Genomic DNA, 27,444 nt, shown 5'->3' with positions numbered 1-27,444 from the left:
CACATTTGTGAAAAAAAATTTCTCCACTCTCAAACAATTCAGAGTAGTGCTGAATGGTGGGGGAAAAAAAGATCTAGATCTCAATATTTTTCATCACCATTAAACATTTATCAAGTACATTGTTAACTGCCAAGCTGCTGAAATGTTTGATTGCTATATGGAAAATTTCAATCACTTGACTCCACTTGCAAGCTCCCTTTAAGGACAATATCATACCTGCAAACCCTGTTGAGCCAGACAGCTTAAGCAAAGTTTTTCTATCAGGTGAATTTGCAACTTTGGCCATAGCTTATTGTTCGAAAGTGAATTGCAATTAATTTAAGTGAAGCTCTAGAGTTGTAGAAATTACTGCAATATAGATTGAAATAACTAAATGTATAGAAAAATTAGAGGAGTTCCCACTGTGGTGCAGTGGGTTATGATCTGGCACAGTGGGTTAATGATCTGGTCCATCTCCATCACATTGCTGGTTTAATCCTCGGCCTGGTGCAGTGGGTTAAAGATCCAGTGTTGCCATAGCTGTAGCACAGATCGCAAACGCTGCCCAGTACAGATTCAATCCCTGGCTTTGGAAATTCCATATGCTTTGGCTATAGCCAGAAAAAGGGGAAAAAACAATTTAAATCATGATAGAAATTAGGAGAATCAAAGATTTTAATTCAAATAACCTTGGTTTCAGTGAAGAATACCCTCTTTTTATAGTAAATACAAGTAGATACAGCATCCCTGAATTTTTGAAAAACAAAAGGAAAAGAGCATTTTGCTGAAAGTAATAAATAACACAGATAAAAAGGAGGACATATTGTAAGAGCAAGATCTTAAATGTAGCAATATGTGTAGATGAAGAACACAGATACAGTTTTCTGAAGCAAGACAGGCATTTCCACTTGGTAAGTAGACTTTATAAAGGAGATGTGACAGTGACAATATACAAAGAATGTTTACATGCTATGACCTAAAGTTAAAGTTTCAGTCTTTGAATAGTACTTGAATTTACTTTCTAATCTTTAGCAAATTCAGACATCTCACTCTGGAAGCTCCACATTTTACATTCTTTCTTTCCTCAAGAATGTCTATTCAGATCATCTGTATATTTTTCCTTGTGTCCATTATTTAAGGCCTAGATCAGATACTGTTATATTCATGACTGTTTCTGAAAAGTCCCAGCCATTAATCTTTATTAGTACTTTGATCTACAATTTTTGATGGGTATTGCAAAATGTAAGCTTATTGAGAGGAAAGGTTTTTTTCTGTTTTGTTTTAATTTGTTTGGTTTGTTTTGTTTTCCCACAGCATGTGGAAATTCCCGGGCCAGGGACTGAACCCAAGACACTGCAGTGACCCAAGCCATTGCAGTGACACGATCCTTTACCCACTGCTTCACAAAAGAACACTGAGAGGAAAAGTTTATTTATTGTGTTGTCTCCAATATTTAAGATCGTAGATAAATATTTTACATGTATTTTGTTCATTCGATGATTAAATAAATTTGTGAATATTAAAATATTTATTAAAATTAAATTGACTGTAACATTAAATTACATATGAATCTAAATTAATATTTTAAAGAAATTCAATGTGAAATTATTTAAAAGTGAATAAATTAGTTATTAGAGAACAGATGTTAAATTTTCTGGTAGGGATTCATATTTTGCTGATACAAGTAGTCTAAGATATTTGGCACAATAATTAAGATTCTGAATGGTCACAAAGAAACACACTCAACTAAAATTAGATTTAAGGAGTTCCCAATGGGGTTCAGCAGAAACGAATCCTACTAGGAGCCATGAGGTTGTGGGTTCGATCACTGGCCTCGCTCAGTGGGTTAAGGATCTGGTGTTGCCATGAGCTGTGATATACGTTGCAGATGCGGCTCAGATCCTGTGTTGCTGTGGCTGTGGCATAGGGCAGCAGCTGTAGCTCTGATTTTACCCCTAGCCTGGGAACCTCCATAGGCCATGGGTGCGTCCCTAAAAAGCAAATAAATAAATTAATTAAAAACAATAAACAAAAAATATATACATTTAGATTTAAGATCAGGAGTAAACTATGATAATAACTATATAATTTTCAAAAAACAGCAACTATTTTCATTTTGAAATATTTTCATTAAAACAGTGACATCTGCTGATTGGTAAATAAAAAAATCTATAATGTTGATTAAGTTGGCATGATATGCAAAATATTATACGTGTGTGTGTGTGTGTGTGTGTGTGTGCATGAGCGTGTATATATACACACATGCATGATATACCTGTGGGTATATTTGTTTATGTGTGTTGGCCAAATAATGCCCCACCTTGAAGATGTCCGCATCCTCATCCTTGGAACAAGTTAGTCACATGACAAAAGGAATTTTGCATTTAAATAAAATTTTCAAATCAGCTGACTTCTAAATAGGTTATCTTGGATTTTCCATGGTCCCTAGGTAACCACAAGGGTCCTTAAAATATGGTAGAGAGAGGCAGAAGAGTCAGTCTGAGAGATGCTACAGAAGAGCTGGCAGAGGGCAGATGAAGCTGCAAGGGAGGTCAGTGAAATGTGAAGTATAAAAGGACCCGACACACCTTTGCAGTTCTGATATGAAGAGGCCTGTCAAGAAGGGAACACAAGCAGCCTCCAGAAACAGAATGTCCCTCAGCCAAAGGCAAGTAAGGAAACAGGACTTCAGCCATACAATTGCATAGAATGGAAATCTATCAGTAATCTGAATTATCCTGGAATCAGTTTCTTCTTCACACCTTCCACAAAGGAACACAGCCCTATGGATCCCTTGATTTCAGTTTTGGGAGACTCAAAGCTGAGTCTCAGCTTGAGTTCACTGTACTTTTAAAAATTGAGATACTAAAAGGGTGTGGTTTTAGCCACTAAGCTTATAGAAATTTATTACAGCATCAATGGAAAACATCTTTTAGATTTAGACACAAATATTTTTAGACAGTTTATAAATACAGCTACAACATTACTAATCTCCAGTTTCTTATCATGAATGTTAAATTTCAAATATTGTAGGAATCTATGACTGCCTAAGTCAGAATACCTGATATGAGCTTTGGAAAATGGTGCACATACTTTACAAAAGGTGAAAAATAGAAATCTAAACAGAAGTGTTAAGAAAGCCTTGGAAAGATTGTTGACTGTCACATAAAAATGCTGATTATTTTGGAATTTTAATTTATATATTATAAAAGAATAGTCATATACTTGTTCTGCTAAGATGTCAAATCATAGGCTGAAGTGACAAATATCTTTGAACAAAATCTAGGCATCATCTACTCATTTCTTCAAGACTGCTTTTTTCTCCTTTTTATTTTATTCTTCTCCATATTACCCCTAAGTCAGTAAGTACTTTTTTTTTTCTTATTCATCATCCCAACTTGGTTTTTATTAGCTGTTTTTGAATTTTACATGTTTAAAATTTCATGTACAAATGTTTGAGTTTTTTCCTGCAAAGGTACTATAAAATATAAAAATAAATAATACATATAGCAGTCTGTTTAAAAAAGAACGCTTTTATTGCGTGGTGAGATCAGAAAATGTTCAGTAAATGCTGACTTCTGCTGTTTCAGCATATTTAAGATCAAGTCAGGAAGAACCATACATTTCAGCCTAAACTGAGCTTAAAAGGAAAGAGAATTATTTAAGGCACAGCTGTCGGAATAACTCCTCTTTCCAGTATAAAAGGATAGCAAATTGTTGTCAGTCAATAGGTTTTATAAAATGAATACACTGTCCAGAGAAATAGGACCCGTCAGTGGTGATATTCTTAGGCCACCATTGTCAGTGAGTTTTCCTAACATTTGGCATTCACAGCAATGGGTTTGCTATTACCATGAAATCATTACTCTAAATTAAAAACATGATTCCTAGAACATATGATATACTGAAAAATATTTGTGAATAAGGAAGAGATCAGTTTTTCATAAATTCATTTAAGGGAAAAAAGAGAACAACAAAGTCTTAGAGAAAAATACTTTGTTGAATCTTTCTAATCTGCAACTCTCTAAAATTGCTGTGTTTTAAGCATGCAATTCACTGTAGTGGAAGAAAACAAGTCTATTGTAATCTACGTTTTGTATCTCCTTGATTTAACGCCCTTGATCTATATTAAAACAACCCTAAACCTTTTGAATGCTTTATGTGAGAAATTTTTCTGCAAATGTGCCTATATTTGATTGCCACATTAGATAGACTGTGAAACACCCATATATTTGAGTTGCCATCAGAAGTCTTTGGAAGTTTACATCTTCCAAATGTCCCAATGACTTCAGGTGTGTTTGTCATTCTGAAAAGCAATCTTTCTGTCATTATTTAGTGCTTGAGAATGAATATTCAGCTAATGTAATCAAGCATACTTGGATACATGAATTCTGTAAGCAAAGTGGTCTTCAAACCCTTGCTGCTACTGCTGCTTTGTTTTAATGTTTTCAAGCTTCTCCATTCACATCCACACCCTCTGTGATATGTGATGAGATATAGATTTTATGGAACAAGATATCACGTAGTGATATCATAGAGATATATGAGGTAATAAGAGTTAAAAAATAGAGGATTTGACCTAGTCTTAAGAGTCTTAAAAATTATCCATGAGAAAGCCATGGCTGGTTGTATAAAGGTATAAAACGTGAGTAAAAGTTTATTAGGCAAAGTGAAGAGAACCCAAGTTAAGATGCTAGACGTGTGAGATCTAGTGGAGAGACAAGGTAGCATCAGGAATATGGCTGAAGCATAAAGGGTGCTTGATAAGGTAGAATGAGAGCTCCATACAGGCTTTTATGAAACTTTCTGATGACTTTGTAGGAAAAGAAAATAAAAACAGTCTAAGCATTTGACAAAATATGAGTGGTCTACTTAGGCTTATAATGGTGAAATACTGCTTACCTGGGCAAACCACTGACCTGGAGAGTAGGAATTTCTCTCTCATTACCTGTCATTACTGATATTTCACAATAATCCTCATTTATCCTCCTTTCTCCCTTCCTTGTGGCTATTGTGGTGATAGCTCGGAGATTGTCATATATGTTATATTAGTTTTCTATACTGTGTAACTACCACAAAAGTAGTGGGTTGAAATAATATATACACATTATCTTAGAGCTTTGGGTCAGTGCTCAGGCTTAGGTGTGTGTTACGTGCAGAGGATCTCAAATGACCATAATGCAGGTGTTTTCAGGTGCAGCTTTTTTTTTTTTTTTTTTTGTCATTTTAGGGCCACACTGGTGGCATATGGAGGTCCCCAGGCTAGGGGTTGAATCAGAGCTGTAGCCACTGGCCTATGCCACAGCCACAGCAACTCTGTGGGATCTGAGCCTCATCTATGACCTACACCACAGCTCCCGGCAACACTGGATCCTTAACTGAGCAAGGCCAGGAATCAAATCTGTGTCCTCATGGATACTGGTCAGATTTGTTTCTTCTGAGCCACCATGGGAACTCCTGTTCTGTTGTCTTATCTGGATGGCTGACTAGGAAAGATTCTGTTTTTTTGGCAGTTGGCAGCATTCAGTTCATTGTGATTTTAAGATTCATGGCATCTTTCTTCTGGTCAACAGATGAAGAGGGCAGGTCTAGAAAAAGCCTGCTAGCAAGACAGAATCTTATTTAAAGCAACCTAATTATGAAATTGGTGTTCCACCTCCTTTGCCACAGTATTTGTTAGAAGTAAGTCATAGTTCTGTCCAAACTTGGGGGTGGCATTGGGAGATGGTGATTATACAAGAGTATTAACACCAAGAGCTGGAGATCATGGGGCCATCTTGAAGTCTGTGTGCCATGCTCTTGCTTTCTGTTTTAGTCTTTGGATACACTTTCCTTCCCTGGGGGAATATCTGTATCTTGATTCACTGCCCTGACTGTGTACTAGATGAACGGTGCACTTTCATTGTCACTTGTCTTCTGGCTTTATCCTCCTCTTTTTAGTATGAAATATTTTCATGACTCATAGTCATAACACCAGAGACTTACCAGAGTTTAATGTTTGGATAAGCTGGAGCTGAAACTGAATCAGACTCTTGTACAGAATTGCCCTATGAAGATGTTGGATCAACTTTCTTTTTGCAAAATACACACTTAGTTATTTTATTGATGAGCTAACAAAACAAAACCAAGGATAATTTACTTAAAGCAGAAATGAAATGATTATGTTTTGTTTTGTTTTGTTTTGTTCACCAAAATATTTCTGCGCTGGCAACCCTGCCCCAGGTCATAGTTAATAGTAAACACACACTTAACAAATGCCTGACCACATGCATACAATGACTAACAGAATAAATGGGTGAATCATTCTGGTTAATATGCCTTCAAGTGGGAAAGCATGATATCAACAACTATGCTGCTCAAAAGAATGATCATTTCAGGTTCGCAGGCTAAAGGTCATGCCATTTAAAGTGTACTACCCTTGAAAGATAATCAATGTTTTCTCTGGACATGTGTTGCACTAGTAAATTACTGAATGCATTTTCTTTTCAGAAACAAATGCCCATTTAACATCTCTTTTGTTCTTTCCAAACAATAATTTTAAAATAGAAATTATTTCTTAGCATAAAGTTGGACATATCTTAACTAATTTAAGAATAGTTCACAAAACACTCCTATCAAGACTCTATTAATTTGCCAAATAATTCCCATACTTATACTTTTCTCTAGTATTACATTATTTAGGGCAACATTTGAGAAATCTACTCCCTAGAGCCATTTAAATTGCATTAATTTGTAAAAAAAAAATACTGACTTAATAAACATATTACAAAATGAAACTAAATATTTATAAACCACAAAAATGCCATGATTAAGTACAATGAATAAACCATTGATTTATCCTCTCATATTATGAAGTTGTTATAAATAATTTTCAGGTTGACTTAACAATTTTTCTTGGATTTTTTTTCCTCATCAATGTTCACATGAGAGACTATGTATAAAAGGAACTTTCCTGTCACTTTTTTTTATAACAGTGGAAAACAATCAAATAGCATGAAAGTAGTGTTAGTGAGATGATTTACAATCCTTTTAATGCTGCAGTTGATCCCTAAACCATTATTGACATTCATCATCGTTTTCTTAAACCACTCATTCTAAACCCCCAGCTAGTAACTGCCCTAGTTTAAGTAGTTAACCAGTTGGGGTGACCTAGACTCTAATCTATAAAGGATCAGGGATTCTATGTTATAGGTTGAGTTCTTTAGAAAAGAAGTTAAGAAACTTGGGGTCCTGGATTTATATTAAGGATCAATACTTGTGAAAGAAAGAAGGAGGATTAAGCAGAGAGAGAACACCATGAAGGCCTGATAAAGTCACGGCCTATCCAGCAGTGAGTTCTGGGGCAAAGGTTGCCTGCTGGAATTATTATCTGTCAGGACAAATTGGTCAGATCTGTATGTCATTCATGCCTTTGCCATCAGATGAAGGTTTCCCCTGGAAGCGAAGAACCTCTGGAAAAGTGATTACACACATGAGCCAGCACCAAAGGAACGGACAGCTAAAGGCTATCCATAGACAGCACTTATTAAAACCAGACAGAACATCCTCCTTAAAGGGAGAAATGTATGCCACAACTACATACCTACCATACACAGATTCCTATATTCATAGCAGGACATGGTTGCTGTATGACCATTTACAATTACAACCAGCAAGAGAAAGTCGAGTGGATCACTTGTATATAAAACATACTTTTCTTTATCCACTATTTAGTGGTAGCCCTACATCTTCATGATGGTCAGCATGGTAACTCACTGCCAGTTTCTTGAATGTGGAGGCTGAAATGTGAAGGTATTATAAATAGAGGATTGACTGAGAAATATCTGAATAGAGTAGAATTGGGATGGTGACACAGGGAAGATCTGAATGACTCCAGTATGTCAAAACCCCAGATGTCCCTCATGGTGGGTGAAACAGCTCTTTTCTGCCTGATGAAGTTTTTGTTGTCTTTTGTGGGGAATAACTTCACTAAAATGTCTAGATTTAGAATTAGGCCCAGTTTTGGTTTTTTTTTTTTTTTTTGGATAGTTGATTGCAAAATCAAATACAGCAAAAATGTACCCCAAATCCAAAACTTGATGGATAGATATGATATACAGATATCTAGTTATCATCTAACTATCTATGCATCTATAATAGTCAATATAATTAGAACAGTTATATGTGGGAATAAATACTAACTATATTACACCAAGAAAGGAAAATATGACTTTTCTGAGCTTAACATTATGATATATATAATAATTAATCTTACTCACATGTTTAGGGGAGGAAATATTTTTTCCCTCTACTCTCCTAGGTTCTCCAGATAGGATCCTACAAATCAGATTGACAAAAGACAAATTAACAATATACAAAGAATTTATTAACTCATGCAATGCTCATCAGCAGAGAAAAATCTCAATGATTAAAAACTAAAACAGGTGGTTGTGACATGGGCTTAAAATAGCATCTTAGGTAAGTAAAATCAATTTATAGAGCAGGACAAGATAAAGGAAAAGGGAATTTAGGCTTTTAGGAATAGCAAACTGTGGGAAGTTAAATATATAGGGAAACCGGGAACTGTATCTAGTCACTGTGATGGAGAATGGTAATGTGAGAAAAAAAAGAATCTATACATGTATGTGTAACTGGGTCAGCATGCTGTACAGTAGAAAATTGATAGAACACTGTAAACCAGCTATAAAGAAAAAAAAATCATTACATAAAGAAATATATAGGGAAACCAATAGAAGATAAGGGCCAGTTAGTAAGGTTTGTTTGTGTAGACTTCTTTTCAGTTCCATCCTTTGTCTGGTTATAAGGATACCTCCATCCTGGCCTAGGATATGGGGGAGGGACACCTTCACAGCAGAATTTATATTCTCAGTTCAGGCAGATAGGGGGAGGCAGAGAGTTCATCCTGTGTCTGCTTCTCATTTACCTTCAACTCAAAAATAATTCTTATATTAAAGTGACATATTTTGCGGATCTTGCTCTGAACCCCTTCACATACCTCTTGCCTATTGAGTTGAGATCCCAGTCATGCCTTGAGGCAGAACCTACTACATAATTTGTAGAACCCAGTACAAAATTAAAATATGAAGGCATCTTGCTTAAAAAGTAGGAAAACTGTTCTGTTGTGAGCACTAAAATATAAAGCTTTTCCCTTTCTTTGTGGACTGTCTATTAACTTGTAGTGTTTTTTTTGTTTGGTTGGTTGTTTTTTTTGTTTGTTTTTTTTTTTTTTTTTTTTTTTTTTTTTTGCTATTTGAAATTTGAAATTATTAGCATGGATTTTACAGTTTATTTTTATATTGTGAAATGTTAGCTTTAAATGAAAATATAACAACACAACTCATGCAGAATCTTTGAAATTTGTATTTCATAGCTCATCATGCATATACATTTCATTTTCACAGAACAATGGATATACTCTACAATACTAACTCAACTGCTTTTATTTCACTTCTTGACAGTTACACATTCCACATTCTCTGCCTTTGGATGGATACTAAATTTCCCTTTTCTTTTATGACATCATTTTCAGTGTGAGTGCTTGGCAACCACAGGGTAGTAACACAGGTAAGGAAGAAAGGGATAAGGCTCTATAATCATTCCTATTTTTTAAAATGTCATTGCTTTTTTTTTCTGCATTTGAATTAAATTCTACTTTGAACAGAAATCATGACCTCTTTGCTTATTTAATCAGCGATGTAGGAAGCTTACCTTATACTTCCTTTGAATCTTGTTGATTCTCACGGATTGTGGGTCACCTGGAATGTTGTGCTCAAGGACCACCAAAAATATTATATGCAGATGGGGAGACAGGATCAGAGAATATGCATATCATACATGTATAATTTGCTAACGTGCATACTGCTTGTTTCTTGGGCAGCAGAACATTATACCAGTTGTGAGTGCCTTCTAAATTCATGTCCCTGTGTGATTACACAGGTTAAGTGTTCCTGAAGTTCATCCTGTCTTGGTATGATGTATAAGAAGAGGTTTAAAGACTTAGGATAATAGAACACTGTCATGCTTATATCCCACAAAATATGTAGCATCACACATATATTCAAATATAGATTAGATAAAACACTTTGATTCATTAGGAGAAATACACTAGGGAAATATATTTTTGGGGATTGTACCTGTATTTCCTAAAAATCACTTTAGTGGATCTTTTCCACATGTTAATGATAAAAAGAGAGATTCTACTATTTGAACAGGGTCTAATAGAGAAAGAAATTAATTAAAAAAGAAGAGAAGAAAGTCTTAGGTATAGGTATCAGGTCAGAAATGTATTCAGAAATTTCTGATCTAGTAGCTTATTGATCATCCATTCTCTAGGAATGAATTAGGTGTGTAATTTACTGTAAACCAAAATAAACAAGACTACGGAAAACTCAAATAGGAAAATTAGAGTAACGTTCCCTAGGATTATGGATAAAGGCCCTTTCTTTTATGCCAAATAAATCTCAACTCGCTATTATGCTCTATTAGAGGAAACGAACCAAAAAAAATCTCTGTTTATGGAAGCAGAGGTTATGATACAATAATTAACCTTTGAAAATAGGGTCAGTGTATGAGAATGTGATGGCATACAAGAGAAACCCCCTAAGGAGAAGGCTTTTAAAATCAACTGGACAGGAGTTCCATTGTGGCTGAGTGGTAATGAACCTGAATATACCCATGAGGACATGGGTTTTATCCCTGGCCCTGCTCAATGATTTACCGATCTGGTGTTGCAGTGTAGGTCACAGATGCGGCTTGGATCCTATGTTGCTGTGACTGTGGTATAGGCTGGCAGCTGTAGCTCCGATTAGACCCCTAGCCTGGGAACTTCCACATGCCACAGGTGTGGTCCTAAAAAGACAAAAATAAAATAAAATAAAATGGACAATAACCTTACCTGTGGATATAAGTTGCCTCTTTCTCCACTGTAGTAGTCATTTTGAGCTGTCATAATACAGCATCACAGCCTTGGTGGATTAAACAACAGAAATTCATTTCCTCTCAATTCTGGAGGTTAGAAGTCCAAGATCAGGATGTCAGCAAGGTTCATTGCTTCTTAGGGTGTCCCCTTGACTTGGAAATGGCTGTCTTCTCCATCTGTCTTCCTGTGGTCTTTTCTCTGTGCTTATCCATATCCAAATCGCCTTTTCTTATAAGGACACCAATCAGATTAGGGCCTATTATAGACCTTCTTTTACCTTAATTATCTCTTTGTAGATCTTATCTGCAATAAAGTCACACTCCAATGACACTGTGGAGTTAGGACTTCAACATATAAGTTTTAGGAAGATACAGAATAGCTTACAACATTCTGCCATGAATTCATGGACAGAGTAGCCAGGGTGACAAGAGTACAGACTAGGCAGGAATTCAAGAACATAGCCTCCTTTCACTAAATCTACTATGGCTACCACCAGTGCTGGATACATTTCTTGATAGCAGCAGTGAGCAATATTGTGCATTAGAAGTAACATTGTAAATAATATCTCCAGGATTACATCTAGTAGTATAATGATTTAATTGGGCCTTTTCCATATCATCCGTGTTATAGAGTTAGTCAATAACCTATTCAATAATTAGTTACTCTCCTCACTGTGAGTATAACCTCAAGAGTTGCTGTTTCTTCTAGATCCAGAATACAGGAGTACAGGAATTAAACAGTAGAACTGGGGGTAGTATCTATTACTATTACAATCAAAAACTACTTATAAAATGCTTATTTTCTGACCTCAAAAACTGGACTCTGCTGATTTAAGAGACTCTGTGGGTTTAAGAAGCCTGACCTCAAGTCTGAGCTCTGCTGGTTTAAGAGGTCTTATTGGTAACCAAAGGAGTAATCCCTCCACCAGCAAAAATAAAAAAGCTGCTGTTCAGTTGGAAGTTACAATCCTCACCTGTCCTTTCATTCCTGGTGATATAAGATTAAAACAAACACACACAAAATAATCAATTATCCTATACAAGGTAAAAGAAGGAATCTAATGATTTGGTAATCTAGAAATGCTGTGTTAGTTTTAAATAATGTAATGTGTGATCAGATCATCTTCCCTAACTAGACCCAGACAGATTTATTTCAATGTGGAAAATAGCAAAAATAAGTTTCATTTGTTAAATTATTATTGCAAATTAGGTTATATGACACTTTCCGTAATGAAAGAGCTAAATCTTCATTTCTGAGGTTAGCCAAAAATATACAGAAAGACATAAAAATATTTTCATCAGACATGATATTCTTAAAGATATTTTAAAATTAACAATTTTTTCAATCTTCAGAAATTTTTTTAAGTATGAAGCTTGAAAAAATGTCCCTATAAAAGAAAGAGTAACATAAAATTAATGGTCACTTGATAAGTCTAAATAAAGCCATTTTGGGTATATTTCCCAGTAACTGAAAGTGAATGACTTAAATGATTGGGTTTCCAAATATTCTGTATTTATTTGTTTTCCAATTCTTTAATACCAATAAAGTTAAAATAATGCCTAAAGGTACTGTTAGCAAAAATGAAAGTTTTTTTTTGTTTGTTTGTTTGGCCATGCCTGCCTCATGTACAAGTCCCTAAGCCAGGGATGGAACCTGCACCACAACTGTCATCTGAGACACAGCAGGGACAATGCTGGATCCTTAACCCACTAGCCACCAAGGAACTCCAGAAAGTTATTTTTGATATTGGTCACAATATAACTTTTGTCATATAATTCTGAGAGAATTCAAAGTACTGAGTGTCCTATTAACAACTTCCCAAATTCCCATCTACTTTTTTTTTTAATAAAAGAAAATTTCCCCAGTGTTTCTAAATTTATAAAAATTAAAGAGAAATAGAATCCTACATCATTCTATCATAAGTGAAATTTATCCATAGTAGATGATCCAATATATTAAAGAGATGCCTTCATCTCATTAAGAAGTGATTTTAGGAGTTCCTGCTGTGGTGCAGTGGTTTAATGATTGGCTTGTCTCTGTGGCATTACGGTTCATAAGGATCTGGAATTGCCTCAGCTGTGGCATTTGTCGCAAACACAGCTTGGATTCACTCCGTGACCCAGAAATTTCCGTATGCCGTGGGTATGGCCTCAAAAGGGACAAAACAAAAAGACAAGTAATCTTAAATACAATGTAATTCTTTTTGTTTCCAATTGTATGTCAAAGTAATATATTTATATTGCCTTGAGTAATTCTAATTGAATAATTTTCCCAGAAAAAATTAATATGTAGGATTTATGGTAACCTAAACTTTAAAAAATGATTTTTAATTTATCTACATATTTTGTGCCTAAGAATTGTAATAGGATAATCAATAAAAGACTTTTCAGAGTAAGTAATGTATTAGATTAGGATAAATTTTTGTTGAGGGAGTTAAATAGAAAGAGAGAGGAGAAACAAGGAGAAAAACATTTAAATTTATTTGTACTTGTTAAAAAAAAAAGCTTAAAAAAACATTTATTTTTTAAGGTATAATGATAAATATTGAAGTGCCTATGGCACTTCTACTCCAAAGGATATACTGTTTAAAATGCCAGAAAAGTTTTATTTTTAACAGTCAATATTTAAAATATCATTTATTTTGCAACTTTTAAAATTATTACATCAATAAACTTGGAGACGATTTAAGAAAAAAAGGAGGAGCCAGTACTGGAATTTCAAATGGAGTGGTGGGACATAGGACTAAAATAAAGTTCACATAGTATTTTGAAAGCTAAATGCAGAGTTTCATGAAGTAAGGAATTCCCAGTAAGGGGTAATGTTGGCCTTACTAAGAGAGGTACATTTCAATGTAAGATGATTTAGAATGTATTGTTAGACTAATTATAGAATACCGAAGAGAAATGAGAAAATGACATGGGGACAATGTGCAGACACAGCTTTTTGAGTCCCTAGGAAGAGGAAAAGAAACTGATTAGTATGTGGGGTTGTAGGATTTTCTTTAGGGGGGTGAAATCACTAACTAATGTTATATGAAAGTGACAATTTAATGACAATGATAGCAATGATTCTACAGAAGTGAAGAAAGTGGTGCTAAAAGAGAAAATTGATATGAATGCAAGATTGAGGGATTCTTTTTTTTTTATTGATTTTGTGTTTGGTTTGTTATATTTTCCTTTTACTGGCAATATAGGATGGGATCTACAATACAGAGAAGTTTTCTTTATATTGGGATAAGCATTTACTATTCTGTTCTACTAGGAGTGAAAGCATGTGTGATTTCAGGTACAAGAAGGTGGGTGAAATGTCAAGGGTAACAGCAGAGAGTAATGGGGGTTTGACATGGAGGAGATGTGACAGAGGGGATGTTATAAAACAGAAATTCAGAAAGCAGTTTTACAAAAAAAGTATAGTATGATTATCTGGCAGTGGTGATAACTATTTGACATTTTTCATCATAATTTTGAACTTCTTAACACTTTGTGTGATTGTCTCCAAGAACATTCAATGGCTTTAAAAAGACAGATTAATATATCAGCAGAAAGGAGCTGGGTAATGCAGCTAACTATGTTTTCTTGTCAAGTTACAGAGAATGATAATTAGGTTAAGGTTATGCTGGCTTAAGAAGGAAGGGGAACATAAGGCTGGTAAAGTATAATTTACATAACACAGATCACCCACTTTAAGTGTACAACTTTTTTGTAAATTTACCAATTTATGCAACCATCACCACCAGTTTTAGAAAGTTCCTATGACTCTAAGATTCTAATTGCCCTTTCACCATTAATCCTCATTCCCACCTCCATCTCCAGGCAACCACTAATCTGGCCTTCATAAATATTAACTTCTTTTGAACATTTTATGTAAATGAAATAAGATGATCTGTGATCTTACACGCAGCATAATGCTGTCAAAGTTCCTCCATGTTGTAGCATGCATCAGTACTTTATTTCTTTTATATGTCAAGTAATTTCACTGAGTGTCAAATAATATACCAATTATTATTTATCTTTCTACCAGTTGATGGATATTTGGGCTATTTCTACATTTTGACTACTACAGATAAAAAAGGAAATATTTGAAATCAATAATTTTGGACATTTATTACTAATAAAGTAATGATAAGGCATAAACATGAACAAATATTTTGGAGGATTATGATTTTATTAAAGAAAAACCATTGTCTGGGATAAGAAAGTAAGGAAACAGGAAGTTAGGAGGTTAGATGATCATCAATGTGATAGTTTAAATCATCAGTGGTAATGAGAGGAGTGGTGGAGGAGAAAGATAAGGTGAGTGAGGTAATGAATTTATCATTGAATGTAAGTAAATGACAATAAAGGCATGACATGCAGTGAACTCTGATAACCTTCACTTCACAAGGACTATACATTAAGAAGGAAGGAGGTGAGACAAGTGGCAAGTAGCAATGTGAAACAAAGCCTTTATTTATATCTCCTTGATAGCATTTGGTACACGGAATGCGAGAGAAAGAAACTAATAGGCTGTAGAAGAAATAGCTTATTTAGAGAAAACTAGACTTAAATTAGAGCAGAAATGTTATTGGGTGACAGAAGGAGAATTTATTTAGAAATGATACAGTGGAACAATTTGAAAGTTGGGAAGAAATTGGAATGGGATCAATTCAGGACAATGTTTTCCAGAAGTCATAAAAATACCAAGTCCCATTTTATAACACATATTATGTAACATCACTTTAATATTGTGAAATTATTTCATAGCAAATATAAACAACTTACACTTCAAAAATAATGGAATGTCTTAGGTATAAAATAAAATAATTTATATTAAAGAATGTGTGTCACTATATAAATGTTCAGATATGACTACTGCAGGATATATTAACACAGAAGCTTGCATTTTTACTTAGAATTACCCTGAAGTATGAAAAATGTGGACTGGTTAATGGTACACTGTACTAATAACTCAAAACTGTAATGGGTAATTGCTGAGCTATTTTACCAACATGGTGAACAATTTTGGTAAATTTTCATGCTTTTAAAAGTACAGTCTCCCCTTGATTTGCATGGTTAAAATCCTGGGGAAATCATGGAATATTGAAAAAAACTATAAAGTATCTTAAACTTATATGTCAAAGATAGTGAATGTAAAGTTTTATGAATATCTTGAATGTCAGTGATAGCTATAAAGCCAAATTATACCTGTTGTTTCTAAATGCAGACCATTGAATACCAGTATTAGCTCCTCTCCACAATTATTGTGAAAACAAAAACACAGCTTCTTAAGAAGGGACAAGTATATATTTAGGGCCAATAATTCAAGGGAATATGCACAGTAGTGTGGAAATTAACACTCATAAAGGGACTATTTTTGACACTTTTATCCTAAATAGTAAAAGAGAGAACAAGAAAACAAAGAATTATAGGATTGGCTGAGGTAATTAAAGTAAGAAGCTGCTAAAGACCACAGAAAGTTTTGTCTTTTCCCTTAACCTGAGGTATTGTATTAAGGTGGGAGAAGAGGTCCAAAGAAGAACCTATCAGGGAAGCACTTGAGTCATCTGGTCATCTGGCAATAAAATATTAGCACCAGGCTGAGTTTTTCTGTTGTATAAATGTTTTGTGGCAGTTATGGGTATTTTCACAGACCAAAAACAGGCACATTTATTAAATCTTCAACTCATAGCATTTTAGAGATGATTAAAGCTCATCTAAAATAACTGCATACCCAAGCAAGCTAAGAATTGTTTGTGTCTGTTTAAGCGGCATTCATTAAGAATTTATTTCATTTATAGAGGAAAGAAAAATGAGTTCTCAGTAAAAGCACTCAGTATTTAGGATATTGTTCTAAGCAAATAAATGGTATCCCCAAATCTGTATACCACATTCACCCAAGCAAATGTCTCATAAGTGTCAAAATCCAACCTTCTTAGAAGCAGCAGAGCAAACTAGAGGTATTATTTGCTTGTTAAGGGGTCATACGGGACTTTACCCCAAATGGCTTCTCAAAGTTTTACTTCTAGTACGTATTCCATTTTCCCTCAGAGGCTCATAAGTGAAAAGAACTTTGTCTCATTTAAATTCCTGCAATCTTATCAGACACAACTTAGAATAGATTTACAAGGAGATCTTGCTGAATAGCATTGAGAACTATGTCTAGATACTCATATTGCAACAGAAGAAAGGGTGGGGGAAAAACTGTAATTGTAGTGTATACATGTAAGGATAACCTGACCCCCTTGCTGTACAGTGGGAAAAAAAAAAAAAAATCCTGCAGTGTTATCATGGCCCTTTAAGGTTGGTACACTTGTCTCCAGCATAGCTAGTCAATGACTCAGTCCACATTTTACAAGTTTTGAAAAATGTAGATAATCTGATGGGAAAAGTGAGGCCCAGTGAAACTATCTAAGTTCTCATGCACAGATTCTGCACACTTATTAATAGAACCAGTATGAATAATGGATTTTTTTGTTTCTATTATCTTTTCCTTTGTGAGGAAAAACAATAGAGGAATGGAAAAACTATACATGAAACTCTGTTATCTGCATTCATGTTTTTCTCCAACTGAAAGCATTAATAGTAATGTTTGGATTAATAATAAAGGTAACATTAATGATCTTTGGATTAAAGGTAACATCATTCATGACCTTCCAGGTCATACATAGATATTTTCCAATATTTAAATATAATTCTGTATTTTAGGGTGTTCCTGTTGTGGCTCAGCAGAAACGAACCCAGCTAGTACCTATGAGGATGTGGGTTTGATCCCTGGCCCTGAGTTGCTGTGAGTTGTGGTGTAGGTCATAGATGCAGCTCGGATCTGGTGTTGCTGTGGCTGTGGAGTAGGCTGGCAGCTGCAGCTCTGATTCAACCCTGGAAACTTCCATATGCCACAGCTGCTGCCCTAAAACAAAAAAACAAACACAAACATAATTTTATATTTTAAATAATTTACAGGAATGAGAAAATTTTCATAGTTCACAGACAATATTCAATACAGATTTCAGAAACATAGATGTTCACACATATTAATATTTCCTTAAGAGATAGAAATCATTTTATTCTCATTGTAATCTAGAGTATTTAAAAGTAAGATAGAGTTTCTAATTAACCTAAAGTATTGACAAGTTTCCAGGTTTAAAACTGACATTCATTTGTGATTGCCTTACTTTTGTACTCAACATAAAACGTATGCCCAGGTAAATCCAGGGTTTTAAATCTTCATATACTGAAAGTATTCCATTGCAAGAGAATCTTTAGTTAACATATTATACGTTTAGTATATATTATGTCAAAGAAGTCAGAATAAGCTTTCCTAATTGACCTTCCCCAAAGTTTATTTTCAATCATGATGTTTAAATTCTAATTACATTGTTTTATTTCCATATGTGAATGTTCAGTCTATGTACTTGAATATGAATGTGTAACATTATTTTAAATAGCTTGAAAAAATATACTTCAAAGCATCAGATGTGTAACCATTTTGAATAATGTATTACTTTAGAGTGATTTTTCCCAGAAGAACTTAAAGGGAATACTATTATATTAAGTATGCTAAAATTATTTCAAATAATTAATGAAGAGAAATATTTTGTTACTTGACTTCTTTACAAATATTATCTCAAACAGTAAAGTCAGCGATATTGTATAACTGAAATAATCATATATGTTACCATATTCTCAAAAATACACTAGAACACAAATTGAAAACAAACCACAGTATATTTTAAAACCCAAACAATATATGAACTATTTTATATCAAAGACAGATACTGAGAAATTATTTGGAGTGTGCTTTTGAAGTTTTTATTAGATGTAAAGTTATTTCCTTTCCTTCAAAGTATCTTCTAATGTGAGGACTATATATTTGATTCTTTAATTTTTAATATGAATCTGAAGTCTACCACAGTAAACTGATAAAGTTTGGAAATGATTAGCTACTTGCTCAGCAATCCTTAGTTTTTTCACAGGTTCATTTTTTTCCTTTCCCAGGAGGAACACACCATTAAATTTTCTAAATCCTTAACTTGTAATGATCTTCCATTTTTAACCTGTTGCCAATTATTAGCCCCACAGAAGCTATCTGAACATGTGCTTAGTGCACAGATTAATAGCATTGCCCAACTGTTTTCATTTCATCCAGTGTTCAATCTAGATTCCAAAAACAGAAACAGGCTTGCATTGAATTACTCATAAATTGCTTATTAAGGTGCTAACATTACACTCTTACTGCTTCTTCACATTCCATGGGCCTTAGGAGCGATCAACCATGGCATTTTATTATTATACTTGCTTTCCATTTTAGGTCTGCTGTGGAATAGCTTTCAGTGATACCTTTCTAATTGGTTTCAGCTCCTTAAATATGGTTGGCTTCACATCCTCCCCATCTGCTGCTTCTTTATTCCATCCCTCTGTGCTTAGTTCTTGACCATTTAGTATTTGCAAGGCAAAAGTTTTCTATTTTAAAATTGCCAAAATATTGCTTGCATGTATCTATAACTTTATCATAAAAATATATTTAAAAAACTGTTCAACCAGCAGACATTACTCTATTGTGTACTTGAGTTAAAATAACTACTTTTTAAAAATAACAAGGGCATGTCATGGTTATAATTCAAATCTTAAATAGGATATTTGGTGTATAAACATTTTCTGAATGCCTTGCTTCTTAAGCATATTACCTACATAAATAATAAAATTAAAATTTAAGTATATTGTAAGAATTATTGGTTTGAACTGATAAACATCTAATTATTTTACATGTAACAACTTTAACTTTCATATATTAACTTTCTTAATCAATACAATGTAGCTTCATATTCAAAATAATTCCTTCATGATCATAAAGAGAAATGATGACATATTTGCTACCATTATCAGCATATTAATTAGCCTGAAAGCAAGTTTAGACTGGACATTTTTATTAGTTGTTCAAATGTTAAAATAATACTTCCTGCTTTCCTATTAACACTTCTCAGAGGGCTGGAATCCTTAGCAATTTTGAGTTCAGACTGAACAACATTAAAAAATCTACATCTTAGAAAATAAAAATCATTTTTCCAACAGGAGCCAGAATATCTGCCACTTCATTAACCCTTTTACCAAATAAAACTACTGAAATTCATGTAGACATTTTACCCAGCAAAATGGACCACATGAATAATTATATAACTTATTTTCATTGGTTTAGAATTTAAAATTTTGAAGGTCACAACTGAAAGACTTTGCATGCTTTACCTGGAAAACTTCTATAAGTTCTTAGCATATTAATTGTTATATATTTTAATATATGAAATTTTTTAGGTATATTTTTTGCCTCAGTGTGTTAATATTTTATAGCCATCTCTTAGGAGTATATCAATGTTTCATTTATTTTTCTCACTTTATAATGTTGCACTAAAAGTGTTTTGCTTTAATTAAGGATTTGATTTATTCAAGTATCCCTGCAATGAATTTGGGGAGATTTGAAGATGAATCAGGTAAATCACCTTTCCTAAATTAGCATAAAATCAACTTAATATAGCTTCCAATATATTTGTCAACAAGTCTACCTCCTCTCTTACATTCTGGGGCTTCTTCTTTCTGTGTCACTGGAATAATTTTATGATGTCAAGTTACTTCATACCAAAAACATTTTTCCATAATTTTTTGGATGTTTTCTGCAGGATTGGATGCCAATGCTACTATTTTTTTCTATATTGATAACACTTCTCTGATTCTCTTGTGCTATTTATGGCTACATATGGTCTGTTTCACTGTTACCACTTTTTTTCTTTAACCATTAACTTAAAAAAAATCAGAAGCATTGTAGTATAATGAACCTCATTCTAAACTCTTTTTATTTTCTTTTTATTTCTGGGGGTGGGTGCTTAGTTAATACACAATATCCCCATTTCTTTTACTCCTTAATAGTTTTGTTGATTCATTATTCATTCATTTACAATCAGAAATGGATTTAATTATAGCAATAAAAATTTTAAATTATAAAATTATTGTACATCACATATTTTCTCTGAAATTTTCACTCATATAATGTTTCACTCTCTCAAAATAAGTCTAGCTCTCCAAGATTTATCCTAGAATCATATACATTAATATATTTTAAAAGTTCTTCCATCAATAAACCTTGGCAATTATGTCTTTGATAAATCTGGATCCCTCACTAACTCATATTTGACAATAGCTACCTTGTTTCTCTTATTTCCATCATTAAATTTTTTGGTTCACAACAAGCTCTAACATAGGTGCCTAGGATTTTCTTTTTCAAATGCTATATACTCTATTACTTTCCTTTGAGATTGATTTCCCCTCTGCAAATTCTTTTTTCTCTTGGATTCAAGATTACTCTTAGCCCTCCTCCATATACTACTCCTTAATTTAATTTATACTACATGCCACCACACTAGATAAATTAAATCATCTATGTGAAACGAATACATATTTAATTTTGCTCATCTTCTTTTCTTGCTCCCAAACTTACATTTATCGAAGATGATCTAAAGATGTAGTTTGTAGAAATCAGTTATTCTTCTACATATAAAATGATGGCAGGTTGAAATATTGATGATCTGGTTCCTTTATTTTTGTCTGTGTTCTCTTCATTCTTTTTTCAAGTGAGTGTGCAGCACCCATGATTCCTTCGAAGAGAAGCAAGATTTTATATGTTACATAAAAACAAATGAATATTTAATCTTTTTTGTTTGCTTGGTTTTGCTGTGGCTTATTTTCCATTTCTTCTTTGGAAAACCATAAAAAAAGTGACCCTGTAAATGGATACTTTCAGGCATGGTGGGAGAAGAGCTGGGAAAGGCCATGTGAAAGCACCTACACAGAGGAGAAGAGATGAAGGTGAGGCATGATCACCATCTAAGGCCAGCACCAGGGAGTTTCTAGTGAGTGGAATGATGCTGGTGGACCACCTATCCATTGAAAATAAAAAAAACCATTTTATCACTCCGAAGAACAGGTATTTAGGTCATGATGGATTAGGCTCCTTAAAAGGGCCTGAATTAGTACATCACCCAGGAAAAGGCCAAATTCTAGTTCGGGGACTCTCTATCCGAATGATATTGAGAAAATTGCCTTACTTTTCTACATTCTTAGTTTACAAAACTGTAAAATGCTCAGTAATTGTAAGAATACCTACTCTTCGAGTATAATGAGAAATGATGTAATGATATAAAGAGTTAAATTCTTGATACATGGTCTTTAATAAAGTAAGGCAATTTAAAATTACTTTGTTTAATGGTATCCTTAGGGAAATACGTTTATAGCAATCAACTATTTCTGTATGATTTCTGGTTCCTATTTTTTTCAAATAAACACCAAATTAAAAAAAATAGCTGTTTTCTTGCTTATTTCCCGTTTTAAATCTCTTATGTCCCATCTTTGACTATAGAATCCAACTACTCTTCTTTTGGCTGTGATTTGAGAACTTGATTCAAGTCCAAGCTTTCTTCTTATTCCACAAAATATGGAGGGCTGTGGGAATCTGGTCAATCGGTACCTGCCGAATAGCACAGGGGCTCTACCCAATATACTGTGATAATAACCTCTATGGGAAAAAAAAATCTGAAAAAAAGAATTGCAAGGTATATATATATAACTGAATCACTCTGTAGGAAACAAAAATTAACACAACATTGTAAAAATCTATAATAAAAATTGTTTTTAATGGAAAAGGAAAATGAAAACACTCATAAGTACAACCCCTAGGTTACAGGAAGTTAGGGGAGGGTGGGAAATAATTTTTGTTACTGGGGAATGAAAACCAATGCTTCTCCCTCTCCTCCACCAGATAAGCACTTCTGAAATAAAGACTTCGAAAGTGTCCCCAGATATTACTGTGGGATTCAACACAAATTAGGAGTTGCCATCCTATTTTTGGATCTCCCACCTTCCCAATTTTACTACCTCTCAACACCTATGTATACTTCTCCACTCCTCCCCTCTGCTCTCTGGAATCAACCTCCAAATAAATTCTGTACATGCAAGATGGCCTTGCTCATAAGAAAATATGAGCTATGACAAGCTGCTAACCCCCTGCCTGGATAACTGAAACAATTTATCATCCAGATTCTAAAATTAATTCATAACTTAAACTGTTCAAACACCTTTGTAATGATGTGTTTTAACTGTTTCATATAGCAATGTTTTGTTCTCAGCAAAATTTGAAATTCTTAAATTTAGGGAATTTTATTTTCAATAAGCACTGGTAATATATCAAAACAGTATATATACTGATCTAAAAATAATTTTCTACAAACACATTCTTAGACATAGGAAATCACCTCAAAATGGTTACAATCTCATAAGGTTTCCAAGACCAGGCCCAGCTGTTTTACCTCAACAATATATCCAGATGCACCTCTGATGCTTGCCAGTAGTCAATTAAGAAAGGGAGACAACAGAGGTGACAACAAGGAGTTAGGCACAGGCCCCGGTGCCTTGAATAGAACATACATTCAGACTTTGGCATCTGGTTCCCACTTTTGCCAAATGTGCCTTGTTTGTATCCACAGCTGTTAAATGTGTTTGTTGAAAAAGGATAGACCAGGGAAAAGAAAACGATTGGTGAGGGATATGCCAGCTTCTGCGGGAGGCAGGGTAAAGCCAACATGCAATTGACTCACAGATAATTATTTGCTTTAGAAATCTGGTGTCATTTATTAGAATAATTGTGGTATGTGGTGAGTAGGAAACTCATGTTATAGCAGTGTCCCTTATATTTTATTGTAAATTAGGAAGTTATAATTGCATTCAACTAATGAACATCTAAAGAGCAAACTTATCTTCATTTACCTCAAATAATATAAAGTGACTGTTTAGATTGAATTATTAAAAGCAGGATTTATATAATCTCTAATCACACTTATAATTTTGGGTTTTTCTAAACAAATTAGCAAAAAAGGGCTTTTCCTTTCTATTAAGTACATGAAATTGTTAACCACTGAAAAATGACTGAATAATATGTGGAATATTTAAACTTTTAGAGGTGTGCATGTTTATTCCTACTCTATGCTTTATTTCTACAGCAAATAAAAGTATTTTAAAATATTTTGAAAGTGAGAGGTCAGTGCAATTGTGTATTAGAATAATTGGTATAAAGAAAATTTGCTGAATTCACAGTTCTTTTATATTATTAATTAATTTTTAAAAATAGGATAATTTGTCATGAAAAGGTGGAGTATATATATTTAACAAGTACTCAAATAAGTCATTCTACTATTCATTATTATTTAAGTTTCTAAAAATTACTGATGCATCTTATCAAAGGATAGTGTAAAATTTATCACAGTTGGATAGTTTGAATATATAGTGTGATAAAAAATATAGTTTTTCAACTACAAAGTCAATTTTTGCCTGTCATTTCAGATCAATGACAGTTAAATAAATTTAAAAGCACCTCTACTTACTCTGACACCCTACATTAGTTTACATTGCATATATCATATAGTTTAAGATTTTATAACGCTCTATTTCCAGTCCGTTAGAGTACTCTGCTAAACTAAAGAAATATAGGAGTGGATAAATGAATTAGGAATCACCATCTTTTTAATTATTTTAATGAGTTAACTATTGGGATTAAGTCCTTAGGTAGGTTTTTTTGGTTGACAAAAGCAAACTTAGAGATGTAAGCCACTTTTCCATTTTAGAAAACAGGCTTAGAAATTCTAAATATTCTCAGAATCTTAGTGTTCCTTCCTAAACTTTATGACCTTCTTATTCCAAAAGTTGTTTCAAAAGGAGATATGGGAAAAGAAATTCACTTTGCTCATGATAAAGGGAGAGTCCTGCTGCTCTTGTGATAAAAGAAAAAAAAAAACCTTTTTATAACTCTCCTCTTCCTTTGTGATTAAAGTATCTCTTATGATCATAGAAAAGTTTCTCCTCCTCTTGTGACAATAAAAACTAATGACAAGAACCTTGATAATAAAAAGAGAAAAATTTTCTTCACCTATGTCCTTTTTTAAAGGTAACACATAAGTGAGAAGTCTAAACTGACATTCTGTTTTAGTATAGTCTAAAAGAATGCTTAATCCCACGGACAAGTTTATTTGGGGTAACTAGGCTGATATTGAATATGCTGTATAATTGTAAAAAATACTTAATATTAGATTGGATATTTCTACTAGCTTTTGTTGAGGGCAATGTGCTATTAGGCATAGCCAGTAGACCATGTTCATTTCATCCTTAGTTCAACTCTCTTTTTGTTAGTGCATGATTTGTGTGCATGTATGTGTGTGTTTTGCTTACCTATAGATTGTTGTCAGTTTAGTATCTTATTCCTAATGATTTTATCTTGATCTTTAAAAAGAGTTCATGATATAGAATGATGGCATCTAATGATATCTTGACACGGAGAGAGATGAAGTACATAAAAATTACGTAAAAACCAGAGAGGCAAAAGAGGGATTATTTATTATTTAAAAATAAAATTTAAATTATAAGCTTAAATGCTTTCCTTTGAAGCTGAAACAACCCCAATTAAACTTCTTTAAACAATATAAAGTTTTACTTCGTATGTAACTGAAAAATGAACATTTAGATTGGGCTTCAGGGCTCTGGTTCCCAATTTGAGAGGGTCTCTATCTCACTCACATTTGCATGATCTGTGTCCTGGGTTTCTTCATTTATTTTTTATTTATTTATTTTTTGCTTTTTAGGGCTGCACCTGTGGCATATGGAGGTTCCCAGGCCAGGGGTTGAATCAGAGCTATAGCTGCTCCCTAGCAATGCAGCATCCAAGCCACATCTGGGACCTACACCACAGCTCATGGCAAGGACGGATTCTACACTCACTGAGCAAGGCCAGGTATCGAATACACATCCTCATGGATCCTAGTCAGGTCCATTAACCACTGAGTCATGAAGGGAACTCTGGTTTCTTCATTTATAATATGCTGTCAACAGTTACAAGCTACATGCTTCCTCCTTTATACCTAAAGGAAATATAAAATAATTATTTTCCATAAGCCAGAATAAAATCCTGAAACTTGATCTTATTGGATCAACTGAACCCAACCACTGCAGCCAGTGTAATATCAGGAGATGACTGGTTTAATTAACTAGCTTAACCTGGATTGCTGCTCACTCCAGATAAAACCATCATTGTAATGCTTGGCCTAACCAATGTGCCAAGTAGTATTATTTCAAGAGAATGGTTAATTTTCTAAAACTTGGTTAATGTTAAAAAGGAGATATAAATTGGGTAAGCTACGATTTTCTCTTTCTAATATTTACAGAAAAAAGAATGTTAATGTTTACAAAAACACTGAATGTGAGTTTTCAGACTTAATTATTTCTGCCCATAAAATAGTTATTTATTACAATAATTTACATTCAATTTACTTCAAAATATAATGCATTTTACATGTATATTTCTAAAATTGCAGGAGTTTTTATTATTATAATTTATATCATGAATATTTAGTCAAAGGCAATAAAATCATTATTTGATCTAAGACAAAAAATATACAGAATAAAATGTCTGTTGAGATAACAGCACTAAATTTCTAGTGGCTTTTCTCATTATTCACCTTCTAGGAGAAAATCAGGATATATATACACACACACATATATACAATTATATATCCAATTATGTATATATACATATGTATCATGTACACATGTATACACAAATATGTATATGTGTAAGTATCCATATATAAATGAATACATATAGGCAAGTGACAGAGAATACACACCAATGAATTCATCTACTTTTTAGTCATTTTCAGTGTCAGTCTGTATTTTGCAGAGAAGAAATATATATTTGAGGGATTATAAATTTTAGAAATATTAAATGCTCTAACTAGAACCCTACCACTGTTTGTTATGCAGTGCTGGGTGTTAGGACCATAAATCTGGATATATAATATTAAGGACAGGGTTGGAGCTGTCTGATTTGAAGCATATTAGGTTTTAACTGCCACAGATAATGTCAACCCAAATTATCATTTCCATTTCAACACAGATTAGAGGACAGGAAGACATAAATGAAAATTAAAAAAATAAATTCAGCACATATTTCAGAAAGTACCTTTTCATGTAGAGAATAATAAATACTTAGAAGAGCCTGAAGGCAAAGTTGTTGAGGCAAAAAGCAGGCATGTCATTCAAGAAACAATTAAATGCCATCCTTGGGGAAATGGAGTACTAAAAAGGATATGCCTTGATGGGCCAAATGACCTTTATTCTCTCTCCAAAAATCTCTCATGTTCTTATAATTCTAACGGAGAAATATTTCAGCAATTTGGCCTCCAGCAATGTCAATTCTTACTTGAATTATTCACCTCACCAGTTCACTGCTGAGGAAGAACCTTGCTCATAGTGCTTACAAAGATTGCATATTGACCAAATGTAATCCCCAAAACTGTTGTTCATAGGCATTTTATTCACAAGGATGCTTTAGGTCTGATGCTACAAAGTGCTTGATTATAGAAGATTGCTTTAAATCCAAAGTGATTGCAAACTGGCCCAAACTGGAGAAGAGAGGTTCAATTAACGTCATGAATCAGAGAAGGTTATGAAGATTATTTAAAATATATTCTTGGCAAACATTAT

General features: G+C 33.6%; 1 long non-coding RNA gene across 1 annotated transcript in view; it reads right to left on the bottom strand.

Annotated features, from left to right (window-relative positions):
* The window catches only part of LOC110256457 (uncharacterized), a 394,262-nt gene that overhangs the window by 5,152 nt on the left and 361,666 nt on the right, over window positions 1-27,444 (bottom strand). The window contains exons 5-7 of the long non-coding RNA XR_002337969.2: window positions 21,359-21,515; window positions 10,874-11,125; window positions 8,238-8,295 (exon numbers count right to left, since the gene is read on the bottom strand). This is a non-coding gene — a long non-coding RNA (uncharacterized LOC110256457). The remainder of the gene's footprint in view (window positions 1-8,237; window positions 8,296-10,873; window positions 11,126-21,358; window positions 21,516-27,444) is intronic.

Source organism: Sus scrofa, chromosome 13 (assembly GCF_054392235.1).
Source record: "Sus scrofa isolate SSC_HxYL_T2T_F1_AM1 chromosome 13, Sscrofa_HxYL_maternal_Yorkshire_Landrace_v2.0, whole genome shotgun sequence".
NCBI classification, from domain to species: domain Eukaryota; kingdom Metazoa; phylum Chordata; class Mammalia; order Artiodactyla; family Suidae; genus Sus; species Sus scrofa.
This window is presented reverse-complemented; position numbering and strand designations above follow the sequence as displayed.